This window comes from Nomascus leucogenys, chromosome 1a (assembly GCF_006542625.1).
Source record: "Nomascus leucogenys isolate Asia chromosome 1a, Asia_NLE_v1, whole genome shotgun sequence".
Lineage (NCBI taxonomy): Eukaryota > Metazoa > Chordata > Mammalia > Primates > Hylobatidae > Nomascus > Nomascus leucogenys.
The window spans coordinates 10,554,467-10,573,755 of record NC_044381.1 but is presented as its reverse complement, the minus strand read 5'-3'; the positions used below and the strand labels follow the sequence as shown (position 1 = coordinate 10,573,755).

The 19,289-nt window shown below is 35.7% G+C and overlaps 1 protein-coding gene across 34 annotated transcripts in view; it reads left to right on the top strand.

Moving 5' to 3' along the window:
- Positions 1 to 19,289, top strand: part of PTPRD (protein tyrosine phosphatase receptor type D) — a 2,318,035-nt gene that overhangs the window by 847,813 nt on the left and 1,450,933 nt on the right. For all 34 annotated transcript variants that reach the window (XM_030814138.1, XM_030813761.1, XM_030813755.1 and 31 more), the window contains exon 5: positions 10,729 to 10,770. The gene's annotated coding sequence lies outside the window, so the exon portion shown is untranslated. The remainder of the gene's footprint in view (positions 1 to 10,728; positions 10,771 to 19,289) is intronic.

Genomic DNA, 19,289 nt, shown 5'->3' with positions numbered 1-19,289 from the left:
TGATCCACCTACCTCGGCCTCCCAGATTGCTGAGATTACACGCATTAGCCACCACACCTAGCTGGAATTATATATTTATCTTAAATAGTTGAATTTATTTTTGAGAGATAAACATTTAGGGGTGTGTGTATGTGTGTGTGTGTGTGCATGTATATGCATATTTTTATTTGTGTTGGGGATGCTTCAGAGGAAAGTGGTAGCAGATATTTATGAAAGATTTTTCTCATCCAAAATAAGTATCCTGGACTTAGAATGTTTTTAAAAATGTATTTTGATCACTTCATTTTATTGAGGAACATCTGAGGACCAGAGGTAGGAGTGTTTCTAATTTTTTACTTGCCAGTGTTCTTACTATAGTACATGTTAGCCATAACAACTAGCATATCTGTTTCAAAATGTAAAGTTGTACATGGCAAGCTGTGTGTTTATAAAACAACTCTTCAGTGGTACCCAGACTGTCCTCACATGGATGTTCAATTTAAAAGGTATTTTTAGTGAATGACTAGAAAATTCATCCCCTGAATTTATGCCTTTCAACCCAGAGGATAGGAGAAAGTATGTACTGACTGGAAAATGTGTATGTAAAATTAGCCGGCTATTATCTAGTTAACGAATGGGCTCTGTTGTCTGGTGTGCTATGAAGTGGAAGTGAGCAGTTGTTGGAAAGAGAATATAAATAGTGCTTTATGAGACTATATTGATCTTCCTTTTGTTTTCAATTTAAGGCTTTAAAAAAAGTAATTTTAAAGAAAAGGAAAAGTTGAGTAAAAGTCACTATCTTCATTTTAACATGTAATGGCTGATTAGGTTGTTAAACTAGCATGTTCTTTTTTTTTTCTTGTTAGCTAGAAGGGAGTAGACCATATTTTGGATTCAACACATGCAAAAAGAGCAACAAATAATAAATTACACTAGGAATCGTATTGTTTATTTTTTCATACATCCATTCAACAGATGTTTTCTCAGTGTCTGTTGTGTGCCAGGCATTATGCTAGATGCTAGATGAGAAAAATCAAAAAGCAAAGTTTATTAGGGCTGGGAGCTCATAAGTATAATGGAAGACAGAGACCAGTAAAGCAACAATTGCAAGAAAGGGTTATGGCACACGAGTTCAAGAGATATAAGAGGAATTAGGAACATACAACTAAGACTAGGATAAAGATGGAAAGGGGGATGGTATGAACTAAGCACTGAAAGAATTAGCCTCAGTAGAGTTTTAGATAGGAGGAGAAATAGGAGAAGGGTATTCCAAGAACAAGGAATAGAAACAAAACATTCAAAAATGAAAGAGAACATACATATTCAGTGGACAGCAAGTTGTTTAGTTTTCCTCCAGCAGAACGTGGGTGTGGCTAAATGTGGGCATGTAAGATGTAAGACTGCTGAGCAAGGCAGGAGTCACTCACTTGATAAAATCTTTTACCAGAAGGTACTTATATTAACCTAGGTGATGAGAAGCTCTTTAAGAACTTTAGTGGGAGTGACATAAAAAGAATTTGCTTTTTTTTTTTTTTTTTTTTTTGAGACAGAGTCTTGCTCTGTCGCCGAGGCTGGAGGCAATGGCCTGGTCTTGGCTCATTGCAAGCTCCGCCTCCCTGGTTCACACCATTCTCCTGCCTCAGCCTCCCAAGTAGCTGGGACTACAGACATCCGCCACCACGCCTGGCTAATTTTTTTTTTTTTTTTCTATTTTTAGTAGAGACGGGGTTTCACCGTGTTAGCCAGGATGGTCTCTATCTCCTGACCTTGTGATCCACCCACCTCGGCCTCCCAAAGTGCTGGGATTACAGGCGTGAGCCACCGTAACCAGCCAAGAATTTGCTTTTTAGTAATCTCCCTATAATAGGATGAAAGGGAGATTGGATGAAGATAAAATTGAAGGTGAGGAGATCAATTAGGAATTCTAGCCTCTGAAAGGGAGATTGGATGAAGATAAAATTGAAGGTAAGGAAATCAATTACTAATTCTAGCCTCTGAATGCTGCGTGAATCTTTTATCTACTACTCCTCTCTCCAAAAGAAAGTTTAAGTGTAAAATCCTAGAAATACAGAGGTGAATTAATTATTTGATTGTAATTCTAATTATTTTATTCTCTGATGAGGGAAATGAGGTCAAACAGGTTAAATAACTTGCCCAAAGCTGGAGAGATTCTGACTAAACCTGAATTTAGGACCCTGATCTCCTCCTTCTTAAAACCCATAGATTAAAATTCACAAGGAACCAGCCCTTCAGCTTCAGAGAAATATTTTAACTCAAGTATTAATGGTGATATGTCTGTGTTAGCAGTACAATAACGCAAGTGACCTTCGTGGATAAAATTCTCTGTGGTTAAAATTGAAAAGACACAGGAAAATGGGATTCAATTATTAATGTAATTAGTTGATGATCTTGTGGGGTGACAGATACATAAATGCCTGTTACAGACTGATGATAATGGAGCATTCTACTCTCCAAACTGGTGCTCAAGTTTAGCTCTCAGAAATAATGAGGGACTTACTTCCTTCATCTTGCCTCCTTTTCAGGTACTAATGCTACATTTCGATAATAATGTACAAACCCAGCCTAATGTCAGTGCTGCCATTACTCCACATTAATTCCATTATTACTTTGTTTTCTGTTACTGTGGCTTATGATTGTTTTGAAGATCAGGCATTTATGAGGTACTATCATGAATAAAACAGCAAAAGAATATAACGATTAACCCTCCTGGAGACTGCCAGGTTTACAATATGTTAACAAAACGGAGACAAAAGAAATATGTTAAGGCTATGACACACTGTAATGCTTAGCATTTACTTAGAATATTTTTTTTAAAAAAATAACTCCCTCAAGGCTTCTATATGAATGCCTACATCACATTTAAAAGTATAATGGATCCTTCAAACTGAAGAGCTCAATGCCTGATGAATAGAACTAGTAGCTCATATATAGAATGTTTTACAGGTACAGATATTTATTTAGGCTGGTGGCCTTAGCTGGCTGTTGAACTTGATAGTATTCACTATGAGATTAATCAGACAACTACAGTTCCTAGTAAGGACAAGTGATTTCTTAAAGAACATAGGTTAATAAACGATGGAACCTGGTGCTTGAACCCTTGGACGCTGAGCCCAAATCATCACCCTATCCACTGTGTTAAAAGGAATTTGCACTTTCGCCAGTGCACTGTTGTTTAGGTAGTAAAATACGTCTTCAAATATGAATGTATGTAAATGTGTATCAATATTCTCTTAGCCCCCCAAATTCTAAATTTAGGAAATTTGAATTTTAGATAAAAAGTCCTCTAGGACGGTAAAGATGAAAATCAAACTCCAAGTGTTTTAATGATCTTAAAGAGCCAGATAGCACCTGATGATTCAGCATTTCTAGCTATGGGGCACACTGTGACTTGGAACTCTTGATTCCTGATATCCTTAGCATTGTCAGTATAACTCATTTTGAGCACTATGAGTTGAACAAGGCAGACCTTAGTGCAAAGGCAGAGTAGATGTCCACTTACCTGCGTGAGTCCAGCCTGTTTTTCATGTTTGTAGAATGGGAGATTAGCACTTCACTCCTCTGGAATAAAACATTGACATTGCCCATACAGGCAATACAACATTTTGGTGGAAAAATAATTTAAAGATGCAGAATAAAGAAAATCACCACTCAGAGATAACCACTAATAACAGTGGTTATCTTTTTTTTTCCCCAAGATTTCTGTGGGTAGACTATACCAAAAGGGCCTTGCACCTGTCTGTTCACAGTTTATAAAATGAATTGGATGTTGGAATGTTCCAGGCCGCCTGGTATCAGTCTTGCTTCAGCAGCATAAATTGGCATTCATAACCAGGTGCCTTTTACAATGCTTTCTTTATTCGTAAAAATATGAATTTGCTAAACTCTCACTTGGAGATCATGGTACAACAAGGCTTAGACTGTTTCATTCTAATATAGCAGTGTATGTAACTTATAATAAGGGAATGGAGCAGAGGATGGAATACTCTTTATTCTTTATGTCTTATGTCATGAGATATTCTATAATACCTCTGTTAGAGAATTAAGGAAGATTACCTTCTCATCCTCCAAATGAGAAAGGAGAAGTTTTAATTGGATGTCATCACTGTCAATCATTATGTATATATTAGAGAGAAGCAGGAGACTTCAAGAGTGAAGCAGGTACCACATTGTATTCACATATTATAACTGTGGGGAAAAAACATTCTTCTCCCTGGGCTTCCTAAGAGGATGAACTCTGCCAAAAAATGCTTGTGAGGAATATATCCTTCTTTATTCTGAGTGTTTTACTCTGATTTATAAAAAGAAACTATTCATTTGGGGGGATGAGGAAGGAAAGGAGGTTGACATTAAAGGGAACTCTTGATTTTCTTGTGTTAATGTAGTTTAACCCAATGAGATCTTTTTATACACTTATCTCTTCATCTAAAACCATAAAATTCATTTAATATTCATATGCCAGTAAGTTATCTTTGAAAGCATGGTTTACAAATAAAAGCACAGTATTTCCTATGTGCTATGGGAATACTACAGTTTGTTTATTCTATGATAAGGCATTTAGCTTATTTCCTATTTTAGAAAGAAGGAGACTGGCATAAATAGTACTGAAATGGATGATCAGAATACATCAATGTTTGTCAGCATATGTGAATATGTCCTTTTGAGAGATTCCTAGAAGTGAAATAACTGAGTAAAAGGGAGCAAATTTTTTTTACGACTTTGATGCATGCTTGTAAACTGCTTTTCAATTTATAGTGCCGCCAGCAATGAGTGAAGATGGCAATTTTATCACACCTGCTCATTATTATCAAAACAATGTGAAAGGCTTGCTATATGAAAAAAGATAATATTTACTTTATATAGACAGATATCCTCAGAGACAGATACATGCTAAGCTATTCTCAGTAACTAAAGTATTTGTGATAGACTCTCTTCAGGTCAGTAGATTGCTTTAGAAGGCATTTGCAGAGTAGGAAAGAGAAGCTTGTGTCCACTGATGGACAACCATTTGAAACCTAGGAATATCAAGAGAGCTTCCGTTATATGCGCCCATGAGAGATAATTGGAAATGTAAAATGCAAGAACACTGAGGATAAAATTTACCCCTGTCACATATTTGTGTAAAGCTACACTCTAACTGGAAATTATCAGTTGTATTAGTTTACTAGAACTGCAATAGAAAAGTACCACACCCTGGGTAGCTTAAACAACAGAAATGTATGTTTTCATGATTTTGGAGGCTAAAAGCTCAAGACCAAGCTATCAGCAAGGTTAATTTCTTCTGAGAGCCTTTCTCCTTGTCTTGTAGATGGCCGTCTTCTCTGTGTCTTCATGTGGTCTGTCTTCTGTGTGTCTCTCGCTGTGTTCTAACCTCCTCCTCTTTAACGACACCAGTCACATTGGATTAGGGCTCAAACTAATGACATTATTTTAACTTAATGACCTTTTAAAATACCCTATCTCTAAATACACTTATATTCTGAGGTACTGGGGGTTAGGACTTCAACATAGGAATTTTATGGGACACAATTCAGCTCATAACACCAATATGTTGAAATTTCTAGTTTCTTCTTAAAATGTAATGCAAATAAACAATGATGCTTATCTGTTTATTCACTAATTATTATGGCATCATTACTGTTTTTTATGGGAGTAAAATATGTTGCACACTTATTGTTCTGAATTTATTTTGAAGTCATTCTGTTTACAACACATCTGGTTTAAGCAGATACAAAGACATTAGATTTAATAATAATTTTATTTGATTTCTTAAATTCAGTTTACACGCTGTATAGAGCATCTTTCTTTGGAATACAGAATGTCTATTGAAACGTCACACATCAGTAGGGATGTATGCTCTTGAAATTGGGTCGTATGTCAGTAGGGAAATTAAAATGAAGTTAAAAGTTCCTCCAAGATAGGTTGAAAAAAGCAAGTTATTTTAAAGGCTTAACATTTAAATAAGGTGATGTGGAGTAACTCTGCTGCCTATCCTTATGATCTTCTGACAGCTTTGACAGGGAAACAATGATACAACTGAGAGAAAGTCTTCCACGATAAGCTCAACTTCTTATGCTTATGAACTTGTCATGTGTGACATGGTTGGTTCCATTACAGTAACAAGATGGATACATTTAATTTTGACCACAAATGACATAAAATAATTACATACTTCATAATATGAATTAGGTTTGGAAATATGTTTTTAAATGCAGCTTATACATACATACATTTACTTATGAATGTGTTAACTATCAGATATCTTTAAAGAAATAGACAGTGATAAGAAATGATATAAAACATTGACTTTATATGTATCTCTGGAAATTATAAGGATATATTATGTAGCCAAATTTATTAGATACTAATAGTTAATAAAGGTGGGAAAAAGAACATAATCTTGAGCAACTTTACAACATTCAGATTGGGCATAAGGTGCATAAATCATTGTGATGATCATTTAATTTGTTTTTGAGTAAAATAGTGATTCTGCTGTGGTGAAGTAATAATTGTTGGCTTCCATCTGCTTTTGTAAGAATTGTAAATTGCTTTTCAATTTATAGTGCTACCTCTTATTGTAGTCAAAACACAGGAAGGATTTGTAGGTCTAATGATACTGCATTACTATGCATATTTGACCATTTCCAATTAGGCTCTAAATATGGACCTCTCTTTTAAAGCACAATAACTGTAAAATAACAACAACGAAAACAAAAATCCCCTCACCTCCCACCCTTCCTCTTCTCATTTCATCAATATACTTCTTTAGCTCTAGAAATCCATCTGTAATTAATGAACTGTTTATGGAATTATTTTTTTTCTCCACATTTTCGACCTGTGCAGTGAATATACTTGGAAGCAATCAACAAACAAACATGGCCCGTTTTTTATGTTGTCAACATCACTAAATCAATATTAAGACAACATTCATATTTTATAGGTTAAGTACTCTGAGTATTATGATAGGAGTGGGACATTTGAAAACAAGCACAATGAGCATAGTGGAAAATTTCACTTTAGATTACATTAAATGGTGACAATAATACTGTGTTCAAGGATTAGTTTTAGTTCAAGTCACTGAACATATTGCATCTTTATATAAGTAATACCAATACAGATGTATCTTAGTTTTGCTTATGGTAGTTCAGTTGTTATTTTGGTGTAAATTTTTTAAAAAATAAGATTAAACCACCGTATTTTTCTTAAAAATGACTTTGGTTATTACTTGTTAAATTGTGATGTAATATAAAATTTCTGTCACAACGTAAGAATGGCAATCATTAAAAAGTCAGGAAACAACAGATGCTGGAAAGTATGTGGAGAAATAGGAACGCTTTTACACTTTTCGTTTAAGTGTAAATTAGTTCAACCATTGTGGAAGACAGTGTGGTGATTCTTGGAGGATCTAGAACTGGAAATACCATTTGACCCAGCGATCCCATTACTGGATATATACTCCAAGGGTTATAAATTATTCTACTATAATGGCACATGCACATGAATGTTTATTGCAGCACTGTTGACAATAGCAAAGACTTGGAACCAACCCAAATGCCCATCAGTGATAGACTGGATAAAGAAAATGTGGCAGGTATACACCATGGAATACTATGCAGCCATAAAAAGAATGAGTTCATGTCCTTCGCAGGGACATGGATGAAGCTGTAAACCATCATTCTCAGAAAACTAACACAGGAACAGAAAACCAGACACCACATGTTCTCACTTGTAAGTGGGAGTTGAACAATGAGAACACATGGACACAGGGAGGGGAACATCACACACCAGGGCCTGTTGGTGGGTGGGGGGCTAGGGGAGGTATAGCATTAGGAGAAATACCTAATTTAGATGATGGGTTGATGGGTGCAGCAAACCACTATGGCACATATATACCTATGTAACAAACCTGCACGTTCTGTACATGTGTATAAAAGGGCTTCTGGTGGCCAGGCGCCGTGGCTCACGCCTGTAATCCCAGCACTTTGGGAGGCCGAGGTGGACGGATCAGGAGGTCAGGAGATGGAGACCATCCTGGCTAACACGGTGAAACCTCGTCTCTACTAAAAAATGCAAAAAATTAGCCGGGCGCAGTGGCGGGCACCTGTAGACCCAGCTGCTCGGGAGGCTGAGGCAGGAGAATGGTGTGAACCCGGGAGGTGGATCTTGCAGTGAGCAGAGATCGCGCCACTGCACTCCAGCCTGGGCGACAGAGTGAGACTCCGTCTCAAAAAAAAAAAAGGCGGGGGGCGGGGGCGGTGCTTCTGGTTAAAACGTAGTTTACGAAATATCTTGTCCACCCTGTAAGCTTGACACCACCAGTGTATAAAAGGGCTTCTGGTTAAAATGTAGTTTACAAAATATATTGTCCACCTTGTAAGCTTGACTTTTAGAACTTTTCTTATTAAGCTCATAGTTGTTTTATTTTTCTTCTTTTATTTGTTGTTGTTATTTTGTTCATTTTCTCTTTTTGTCTTCTGAAGTCTTATTTCCTCCTAATAGCCTATATTAAAGTTAAATTAAACCAATCTTAAATAGTAAATATGCCTCCTCCTCTCCTTCTTTTTATAACTTATTCCCATCGTAGGGTGTATGTGCCTATCAGAAAAATCAGAACAAATAAACTTAATCCGATTATAATGCCCAGGCTATTCCTAATGGCTAGAGAAATGTGCATGTTACAAACTGAAGTTTGTCTGTTTACACTTTAAGCTCAACCTTGATTACATTAGTACCATGTTTATCTGTGATAAATTCATCATAGCCTGGCAGTAATGCTGACTATTCAGAGGTTTAAGCAATCCCTTTACCTCATACTTTTATTTTCATGGCTATCAGACAACTGGATTCTTATGTGACCTGCGGAAAACTTTGTTTCCTTGTCATTTAAGGAGGTTTTCTGTTTCTCTAGTCATGCCAGACTACATGTAAGCATAGAACATAAAATTATAGCTATTAGGAAGAATTTAAAATGCCTCATTTCATCCCTGCCAAAAAAAACAGTTCTGCCATTTTTACTGTGATTTCTCTGATGCAAAATTCATGAATAAAGTTTATCATCCATACTTGTGTTTCTCAGTTATTTTGAACATAATAAGAGAAGAAACACAAGCTAAGGTTTTTACACTGATGGGTGGTAGAGTAGAAATATCAGTTATGAATAAGACCTAAGTATATTTAAAATATCAAAATTATTTAATATTTTACTTTTCAGATGTTAATAGTTTTAATAGCTAACATTTATTAGTCGCTTACTGTGTCCCAAAAACTGTTCTAAGAAATTTATTTGTAATGACTCATTTAATCTTTACAACCGCTTCATTGTACATGAAAATTCAAGTCTCAGAGAGGGTATGTAAGTAGTCTACAGTGTGGGCCAATTAGCTATCCAAAGAACCAAGGTTCAAATAAAATCTAGGAGGTGTGAAAAAGACTAGTTTTGGCCATCAAATAAAGTTGTCCTAGGGGAGTTTATATATGTATAAAACCACACACATAAATGTATTTTAAGCAACAACATCCTGTTGCTAAGTATTATATGATCTAAGTGATGGTGTATGTATGGATGCACTTGTATTTTGCGCTGTTTCGATGATAGCTTAGGGAGCATTCTAGAACACACAGTAACCTGATTTCCTTCCATCACCCAGTAGCTCCATAGGCATCTTCATATAACAATAACAACCCCTTAAATCATAAGTCTGAATCGAGTTTACTTGATGATCCAGTTAGGTTTTTTCTAGAACTTAAATTCTTTGAGTTTGAAAATATTAAATATGGAAGAAAATTGCTTATACTTCTGAATTTTATGGGTGTTATTTTTCATTCTTGGTAAAAAATTTTACTCCAAAATAGTGGTAGAGATCACAAGATAGATTTTTTTCTGGTCAGTTTCTTACATCTGGAAATTTTAGGCAGATAGAATGCCAGGACATATGAACAAAGCCAGTGGTGTTTTCCTTCTACATTTAATTGAACTTCTTATAATTAGATTTATCACATTTGCACTGTGAGTTCTCAGATTCAGATAATCTGTGCCTTTAGGTAGGCGAGTTTCTGAACATATTTAGAAATGTGGCACTGCATCTAATCGAATAATAAGCTAGAAATAATAGAAATTTGGTGCTTTAGCTCAGCAATTCTATTTTGTCTTTTGATGTTTAAAGTACTCAAGTTCATTAGAACATATTTAAATCTATTATCTGTGCTTTCATTCTAGATTCATTGCCTGAAAGTTTTTGAAACATAACTACTATAAAAGTATATCTGTTAACTTAAATGAGTGCTTCACTGCCACTTTTTGATGAACAAACATTATAATGCTTTTATTATAAAATCTATTTAACCTGCTTCATCTTTCTGATTTAAATCTAATAATTCATGTAGCATTTTTGAAAAGTGATGTTTGATTTTTTGCATAAAATTGATATCTGTATATATTCTTTCTTTCTATAATTTTTTTCTGGGAAAGTTTATTTGAAGACATAAAGGAACAGAAGTCCTTTGGGTTCAAATTGTGAAGTATTACAGAATATTTGCATTCTGTCTTTTTTGTCTTAATGAGCTTTAATTAAAAAAAAGAAAAGACTTCTTTTTGAAATTAATGGGAAGATACACAATATGAGCAATGATTGAGTTTTAAAATTTGTTCTTCTTTTAGTTTTATATATTGGTATTTCTCAATCTATGCATTTACTAAGTATATTAATAGAAATATTCTTTCTTTTATATTAGGTTTCTGTCCTGAGACCACAGCAGAATGTGCCTTGGACAAAGGTGAGTATATTTAAAATATATTTCAAAATTTCTCCATAAATGAAGTATAAAAATATGACAATAATTATATTACTGTTGCATGCTTAGAAATACGGTATTATAGTTCATGTTTATATCATGGGACATGCACTTTTTGTCTGATAATATGTAATAGTGAGAAAACATCAGAATTAGAACTCTGGTTATCAAATATATACCATTGTCTGGGTACAGAAAGCCTTAATCCATACAATCTATATTCAGAGAACTGTTAACGCAAACGCTCTTGCACGTTAAGTAATGGAACTATTCAAAGGTTGATGAAAGATGTTTAACATGTCTTTAATGACTCTGAAGATGAAATTATTGAAATACGACACATGTAAGTTAAATTATCAGGCAAGAACTACCTAAAAGTATCTAGGTTTTGGGGGAACAAATAGAGAAATACATTAAGAATTAAAACCAATTTAAAAAGAGGAAGGAATTAGAAGAATAAACACATTAACAGCTCAGTAAACAGTATATAAACGTACTACATGAAAGATAGGGGGGATAGTTCAAGGTTAATACACAATGCCTGTTATTTCAAACTGGAATGCTATCGTGAAAAAAGATGTTATTAAAAATTATTGAAAAGATCATGAACTGTAACTAAATTATAAGAGAGAGTTGAAAAGAAAATGTATAAGATGAATAAGCATTACATGGAGGAAAACCTGTGAGTACTGGGTAAGGGAACTAAGATTCCTGAGGATAGTCGTGAAGGAGGATGACAACTGACAAATATCACATACGGGAGCTATTAATTATCAGGCCTTCTCTAAAGAGAAATTAACAAGAGAAAAATTGCTTGAACTAACATATAAAGAATTTACGGGCTGGGCGTAGTGGCTCACGCCTGTAATCCCAGCACTTTGGGAGGCCGAGGCGGGCCGATCACGGGGTCAGGAGATTGAGACCGTCCTGGCTAACACGGTGAAGCCCTGTCTCTACTAAAAATAAAAAAAAATTAGCCAGGCGTGCTGGTGGGCACCTGTAGTCCCAGCTACTTGGGAGGCAGAGGTAGGAGAATGGCATGAACCCAGGAGGTGAAGCTTGCAGTGAGCCTAGATCATGCCAGTGCACTCTAGCCTGGGTGACAGAGCGAGACTCCGTCTCAAAAATAAATAAACAAATAAAGAATTTACGTAAGCTTTAGGATTAGGTAGTAGTGGGAGAAGGTTAGTTATCATTTCTGTAGATATATTTAAATATTGAATTGATTCACAATGTCTGACGATGGTTTCTCTAAAACTTCTCTAAATCAGCTATCCTATTCAAGGTTCTTCCAGCCCCACACGTGACTTGATGAGTCACTGCTCTTTATTTTTCCCTGTATTAGAGTAATTTTACATTGAAATAAAAGTTGGGCATCATTGGTTTGAGGTTATCAGAAAAATGTAGGCATATCCAGTATCAATAGTAATTGATGCCTGTTCTATCTCATGCAAACGTAATGCTTCGGGAAATACAGTTATATGTACATACTCATATTTTAATTTGGCCCAAAACATACTCTATATGTTCTGCAGTGTTACTCACATGAAAAAAGAAAGCATCCTATAAATGCATATGTTAATAATTTTCTGAGATAATAAAATGGAAAACTCTCCCAGATATTTTTTTGCCACTCTTTTTCATATAATTTTTTGGTCATTTTCCATATCTGTAAAGAGACAAATGTGACTTTAGAATATCCAAAGGAAATAAGCCAGCTGACGTGCACTGCCAGACAAGGAATGAATGGCTCCAGGCACAAATCTCTGTTGTGTCAAGGCTTTGGCATGACATTTGGCAGGAACTAAATCAAACATAGCACAATGCAAATAATCTCACTTTCCCATGGATGTGCAGCTTCAACCTCGAGCCTGCTGTTAGTCATTACTACTCTTTTCTCCTGATATTCCAGAGAATGATATTTCTGGTAATGAACTGAAAACTTGAACATTTCCTAGGTGTTATTACACTGTGAGGCAGTTGGGGGGATCGTGACTTTGAAATTGGACCTTCCTGGGTTTGAAGTATGAGTCTGTCACTTACTATCTGTGGAATCCTGGAGAAGCTACCTAAGATATAAAATGAATTTATTAAGAATTGTCACAGGGGTTGTGGAGGCATTAAAATGATACAATTAGCCTAAAGCGTTTCTTATATCTGTTATGTAATAAGCATTTAATAAATATGATTTTACTTTTTTCCATTTCTGTAATCAGCTGGATTTTGTTTTAAACTTATTAATAATCATCTCAATCATCCTATTGATAGAAGAGGAATGATTCTAATATACATTTGTAAGTTTTGAATTATGTAAGCCCATGTGATAATATTTGTCTTTATATTTTTAGGTGGGCACTCTTTTCTTTGAAGTGGGGCAACAGTTTTTGCGAACTTCTTATTTATCAAAATTTCATTTATTTTTTAAAGATTTATATGTCATACATAAAGGGTCTTCATGTCGCACAAGCATATTTTGAATGCATTTGATTTAATTTTAGGTTTCATTAGTATGATCAAAGATGGAACACATTATAAAACGTAGATAGATTAGAAAAAATTATACCTCCATAACATGCCCATAATATTTTAGTTCAAATGTTTGTTTCAACTCTCATTAATAAATAATTATGTGTCATATGGCATTAGGTGCTAAGAGTACAAAGAAGAAACAGATATATTATTTGCCTTCATAGGAGTTATAATCTTAGATGGGAAGAGACATGTAAATACATTATTTTTAACACAATATGATAATATGCTACAATGGAGGGGTTCTCATGGAATGGGGGTCGTGCAAATATAAAATAAATTTTAATCAATCTGGCTTCTTGGAGGGGTTGAAACTTCATATATTTTAAAAAATGATGAGGAATTGGCTAGATATCAGTCATATACAGAGGCATGAGGGTGAGAGTTTGTCAAGAATGCATAATATTTAAATGTGATTGTGTCTATTTAAAAATATATGATTTTCAATTCATTCTGTGACATGACAAAAGAAATTAAAGTACTTAGGGGTTAATAAACTTTTTAGTGCAAATTATCAAATAAAGAAGAAGGACAGTGAAATAAAGAATGTGTTGTCTGAAGTCAAACAATGATAGTAGCAGTAAGTGTACAGATTGGAAAGTGGGGAGCTGAACCCTCCTACTTTGTTCTTGAAGGTATATGTAGATTATAGTTAGGTTATTTTTACAGAGCTAAGATTTATGAATGATGTGTTTATCATATTGTTATTTATAACATGATAATGGGAAACAAAATAATAAGGGAGCTTTTATAAATTTTGATAAAATGTGGGATATTTTACTGTTACTAAAATTACAATTTTGAAGATTTTTTAAAGAAGACTGTGTTCTTAAAAACAGGACAAATTATGAAGTAATATTGTAATACCATACCCCTTTAATACATATATATTATGTATGTAAAACAGATACATATGGATGGGTACTCAGTTATATATTTGATGTGTTTTTGTTAGGGGACAGGGTTCCAGGAAAATACTTAGAAAAAGACTGAAAAGAAACACACCCATAATTATTAACAGTAATTATCTCTATGTCATGGGTATACATATGTGTGATTTCTATTTTTTCTTGAAACTTTGATGTGTTTTACATTTTGTATGACGAATCCATTGAATAACTTCTAACACAGCTCCCATAAAGACAGGGTTTTTGAAGAGGTAATTAAGGTTAAGTGAGGTCATAAAGGTGGGGTCCTAATTTGGTAGAATTGGTGGCTGTATAAGAAGAGGAAGAGGGGGGAGGGGGAGGGACAGCATTAGGAGATATACCTAAGGCTAAATGACGAGTTAATGGGTGCAGCAAAGGAGAGATCATGTGAACACACAGCAAGATGGCAACCACCAACAAGCCAAGAGTAGAGCTTCAGGATAAAATCTACCTTGTTGTCACCTTGGTATTGAACTTCTCAGCCTCCAGAAATGAGAGAAAGAAATTTCATTTGTTTAAGCCACTTGGGCTATGGTATCTTGTTATGGCAACCCAGTTGATTAAGACAAACTTTGGCATCAAGAAATAGGGTGCTGCTACGAATAATACCTAAAAAATGTGGAAGTGTCTTCACATCTTGATAATACAGACTAGAAGAGTTCTGAGGTGCATGAAAGGAATATATGCGGTTCTGATGAAGTCTTATATAGAAATGAGGATCACGTCAGTGTAAACTGGAAGAGAATCAGTCCTTCTTATAAGGCAGCAAAGAATTTGGCTGAATTGTGTTCTAGTGTTTTGTGGAACTTATGAGCAATAAAATCGGATGTTTAGCTCAGGAGGTTTCTAAGCAAAGTGTTGAAAGAGTGGCTTAGTCCCTCTTGATTGCTACAGTAAAATGTCAGAGGAGAGAGAGGAATTGAAGGACAAACTGTTAAGCAAAAATAAAAGGAACAAAACCTAAAGATTTGGAAAATTTTCAGTCTGTGTATATTGCAAAAAAAGAGAAAGTGTACTCTGAAGAGAACACCGAGAGTGTGGCTAGCCTGTCACTTCAAGAACAGCTTTTGGGATTACACCAGCTGAAATCCTACCAGTTTTTACTGAAGGGACAAAGATGGGACAAAGTGAAGAAAAGCTGTTGGACTTCTTGGACTTGACAGGACAACAGGGCTTTTTGGCTGTAAACATTCACGATTCTTCCAAGAGGGAAGTTACCAGGGCTACTGCCTCAGTTTCAACAGGTCAGACAACCTCTGTTCAGAGCCTTGAGGGCAGGACTGTCCTGGAGTGATGTAAGGGTGGGGTTTCCTATAGCCTTGGGATTCGGACCCTGGCCTACATTTATGGAGGTGGTGCTGCCACACTTGATCTTGGACTTTCTCTCCTCCAGAATTATGAGAAAATAAATTTCTGTTTAAGTCATTCAGTCTTTGGTATTTTGTTAAGCCAGCCCAAGCAAACCAATATCCCAAAGCAATGAATATTGAAGTATTATATTTTACAAACATGAAAGATCAAAATAAAGAAGAAAGAAGTGGATCATGGAATAATTCCCAGATTTTGATGTAGGCAATTGGGACTAATTCTGTTCGGTTTATGTAGAAATACAGAGTGGGGGGAGGGGAGCCAATTTGGTGGAATGATAATGAATAGTTTTTTTTTAAATTTCATTGAAATTTTTATGGAGATAATTTTACATTCACATGCAGCTATGAAACATAAAAGAGTCTGTACACTTTGCCAAGTTTTCCCTAATGGCAACATTTTGGAAAATTGTAGTACAATATCACAACCGGCATATTGAAATTGAGATAAACCCCCAATATTGTTCAGATTTACCCCATGCCCATTGTAATCATTTTTGTCTTTATTATGTTCTATAAAATGCTATCATCTTGTAAGTTTAAGTATCCCACCCCACAGTCAAGACACTGAATAGTTCCAACACTACAAGGATTTGACAGGTTGCCTTTTTATAACTACACTCACTTCCCTCCATTTTTCCACCCCAACCCTCTTCCTAAACAATACTTCCTGGCAACACTACTCTGTCTTCCATTTCTAAAATGTTGTCATTTAAAAAATGGTATATAAATGGAATCATACCTTTTGGGGTTGGGTTTTTGCTTAGCCTAATTTTTGGAGATTCACCCAAGTTGTTGCATGTATCAATAGTTTGTTTATTTTTATTTTTATTTTTGAGTGGCATTCCATTGTATGTATGTGCTACAGTTTAACTTTTTATCTGTTGAAAGACATCTGGGCTGATTCCAGTTTTTGTCTGTTACACTAATGTATAAGCATTTGTATACATGTTTTTATATGAATATGTCTTCCTTTATCTGGAATAAATGCCCAAGACTACAGTTGCTAGATTGTATGGCAATTACATGTTTCGTCTTACAAGAAACTGCCCAACTGTTTTTCAGTGTAGCTGTACCATTTTATATTCCTAGCAGTAATGTGTGAGTTAGCTCACTTCTCTGTATCCCTGCCAGCATTTGGTGTTGTTGATGGTTCTTATTTTAGCCATTCTGATAGGTATATACTGATATCTCATTGTATTAATATTTTTAATTTGCATTTCTCTAACGGCTATTGATGTTGAATGTCTTTTCATGTGGTTACTCGCCATCTGTCTATCTTCTTCCGTGAAATCTTCATGTAGTTTGCCTATTTCCTAATCAGATTATTTGTAAACTGCTGAGTTTTGAGTACTCGTGTGAACAGTGCTTGAATATTTACATGTGTGTGTGTGTGTGTGTGTGTGTGTATGTATGATGGCTGAGTAGAAATGATGGGGAAGAAGAGACCTCTCAAAGTCCAGACAGACAATCAGGAGGCTGTACCTATAAATCCAAAGTCCTGAGAAGCAATAAAGGATAGAAATAAAGGTTATGAACATGTAACAGTTAAGAAGGTATTGGAGCAGGTCTTGGAGGGCAAAAATATCAAGCCCTTGTGTGTCCTTGAAATTCAGAATAAATTTATAAATTGTTTTACCCTCAAAAATTTTTGAGGGTAAAATTGTTTTACCCTCAAAAATAAATTGTTTCACCCTCAAAAATTTTACTGTATGTAAATAAATACTCTTCTATTTCCTGGACTTTGTCTTATATCAAACACTAAGATTTTCTCACTTATCATACTCCTTAAATACTACTAGCATTTGGTGGTTTCAGTAAGATGTATGAATGTTTTCATAACAAAAAAAAAGTAGATGTAGTTTTGGTATGTGACGTAGACCCGGGGAGATAGGAGAAGTTTGCTGAGGCTACAATCTAGAACTCAGATTACACACAGAAAAAGGGTAGCGATATCCACTTTGTAACGAGATCCTTCTCTAGACACTATGAGAAACTTCAGAGGGAAAATCCATTATCTCGAATGTCTAGTGGTAGACAGTCTTGGCAATCTAGTTAAGCAGGCAATACTGGAAGTTTAACATGAGCAAAATGTACAACACCAGGTTAGAGGAGAAGGAAAGAAAGATATATTTGAAATTATAGAAAGAATAGAGCATATATGTTTATAGAGGAGATTCAGTGGCAAAGGAAACAATTTATCATTTCAGACAGACCTTGGCCAGGCACAGTGACCCATGCCTGTAATCTCAGCACTTTGGGAGCCCGAGGCAGGGGAAATCACAAGGTCAGGAGTTTGAGACCAGCCTGGCCAACATGGCGAAACCCGTCTCTACTAAAAATAAAAAAAAAATTAGTTGGGCGTATTGGTGGGCACCTGTAATCTCAGCTACTTGGGAGGCTGAGGCAAGAGAATTGCTTGAACCTGGGAGATGGAGGTTGCAGTGAGCCGAGATCGCGTCACTACACTTCAGACTCAGTGACAGAGTGAGACTCCATCTCAAAAAAAAAAAAAAAAAAAAAAAAAAAAAAAAAAAAAAAGACCTTGACTATTTGAAAATGTTTGCGTCATTTTCTGAATTTTATATTACAGACTGAGTTTATACTCAAAATTTAAAACTAATAAGGTACTGGTGCTAACCAAACAGTGGAGCAGGGACTGGGAGGCTCCTCAGCTGTACTAGCATTAACACTTTAATTGCTGGGTTGTGGGGACTTCTGGAGGAGCGAACAAGACTACCAGAGCACTGGGGGATGGGGTTTGTGGCAGTCAGTGCCAGTTTACCAATGGTACATAAGTAGTTTAATATTTTAATAACCAATGGAACGATTACCAGTACAGACTGACTGAACACAGGCTAGACCATATGTGTATTACTATAGGATCTCAGGGGCATCAGACTAAGAATAGACTGACTGTGAAAAAGGAGCTAGGGACCTGCTTGCTCAAAGATAGAAATTAAGGAATAAGTTATTTTTGAAAATTATTTTAGTATGGGGATCATCCAAATTGGTTTGATAAAAAGTCTGAAATCCTGAGGGTATAAAATGATATGAGTTTTTTTCTTTAAACACCACCTTCCATTCTCTGACAACATTCCTTTCTTACCGGGTAACACACTTGCTACCTTAATCACATTTGACAATTCTATAGTTTTTCAGTCACTTTTTGTTATTAAAGTGTCTTATTTTTATTGCTGAGAATTAGTTTTGATTATTTTAAAACTTCAACCTCATATTTGATTCAGAGATCTTCCCCTTGCCTGTACGCAAGAGAAACTTGATGTTCCAGTTGCTCTGAATATATGGGGGTGGGAGTAGTGGGGTGGGGCTTGGGGGTGGGTGGCGATGAGGGAATGGTAAGAGGTTCTGGAGCGTCCTTGCTTCCTCACATCTTTTTCTACTTCCATGCTATCTGTCTTGGTTGGGGCAAGGGAGGAAGGAGGGACACAGTCCTTCCATATGTAAGTCTCCTTGGCAAGTGCTGTCTCTCCTTTGTTGGTTGTAGCCACTATTCTGTCTTTGGCCTTATGTACTTTCTGAGAACCTGGAGCTCACAAGCTGCCTCTCTCACAATCATTTGGTGATTCTTCAGGTTACTTCTTGAGGGCACTTCTGTAGTGTTGCCTAATGTGGCAGAGCTGGCTGAGGTTTGACCTGCTACCCATCCCTACCC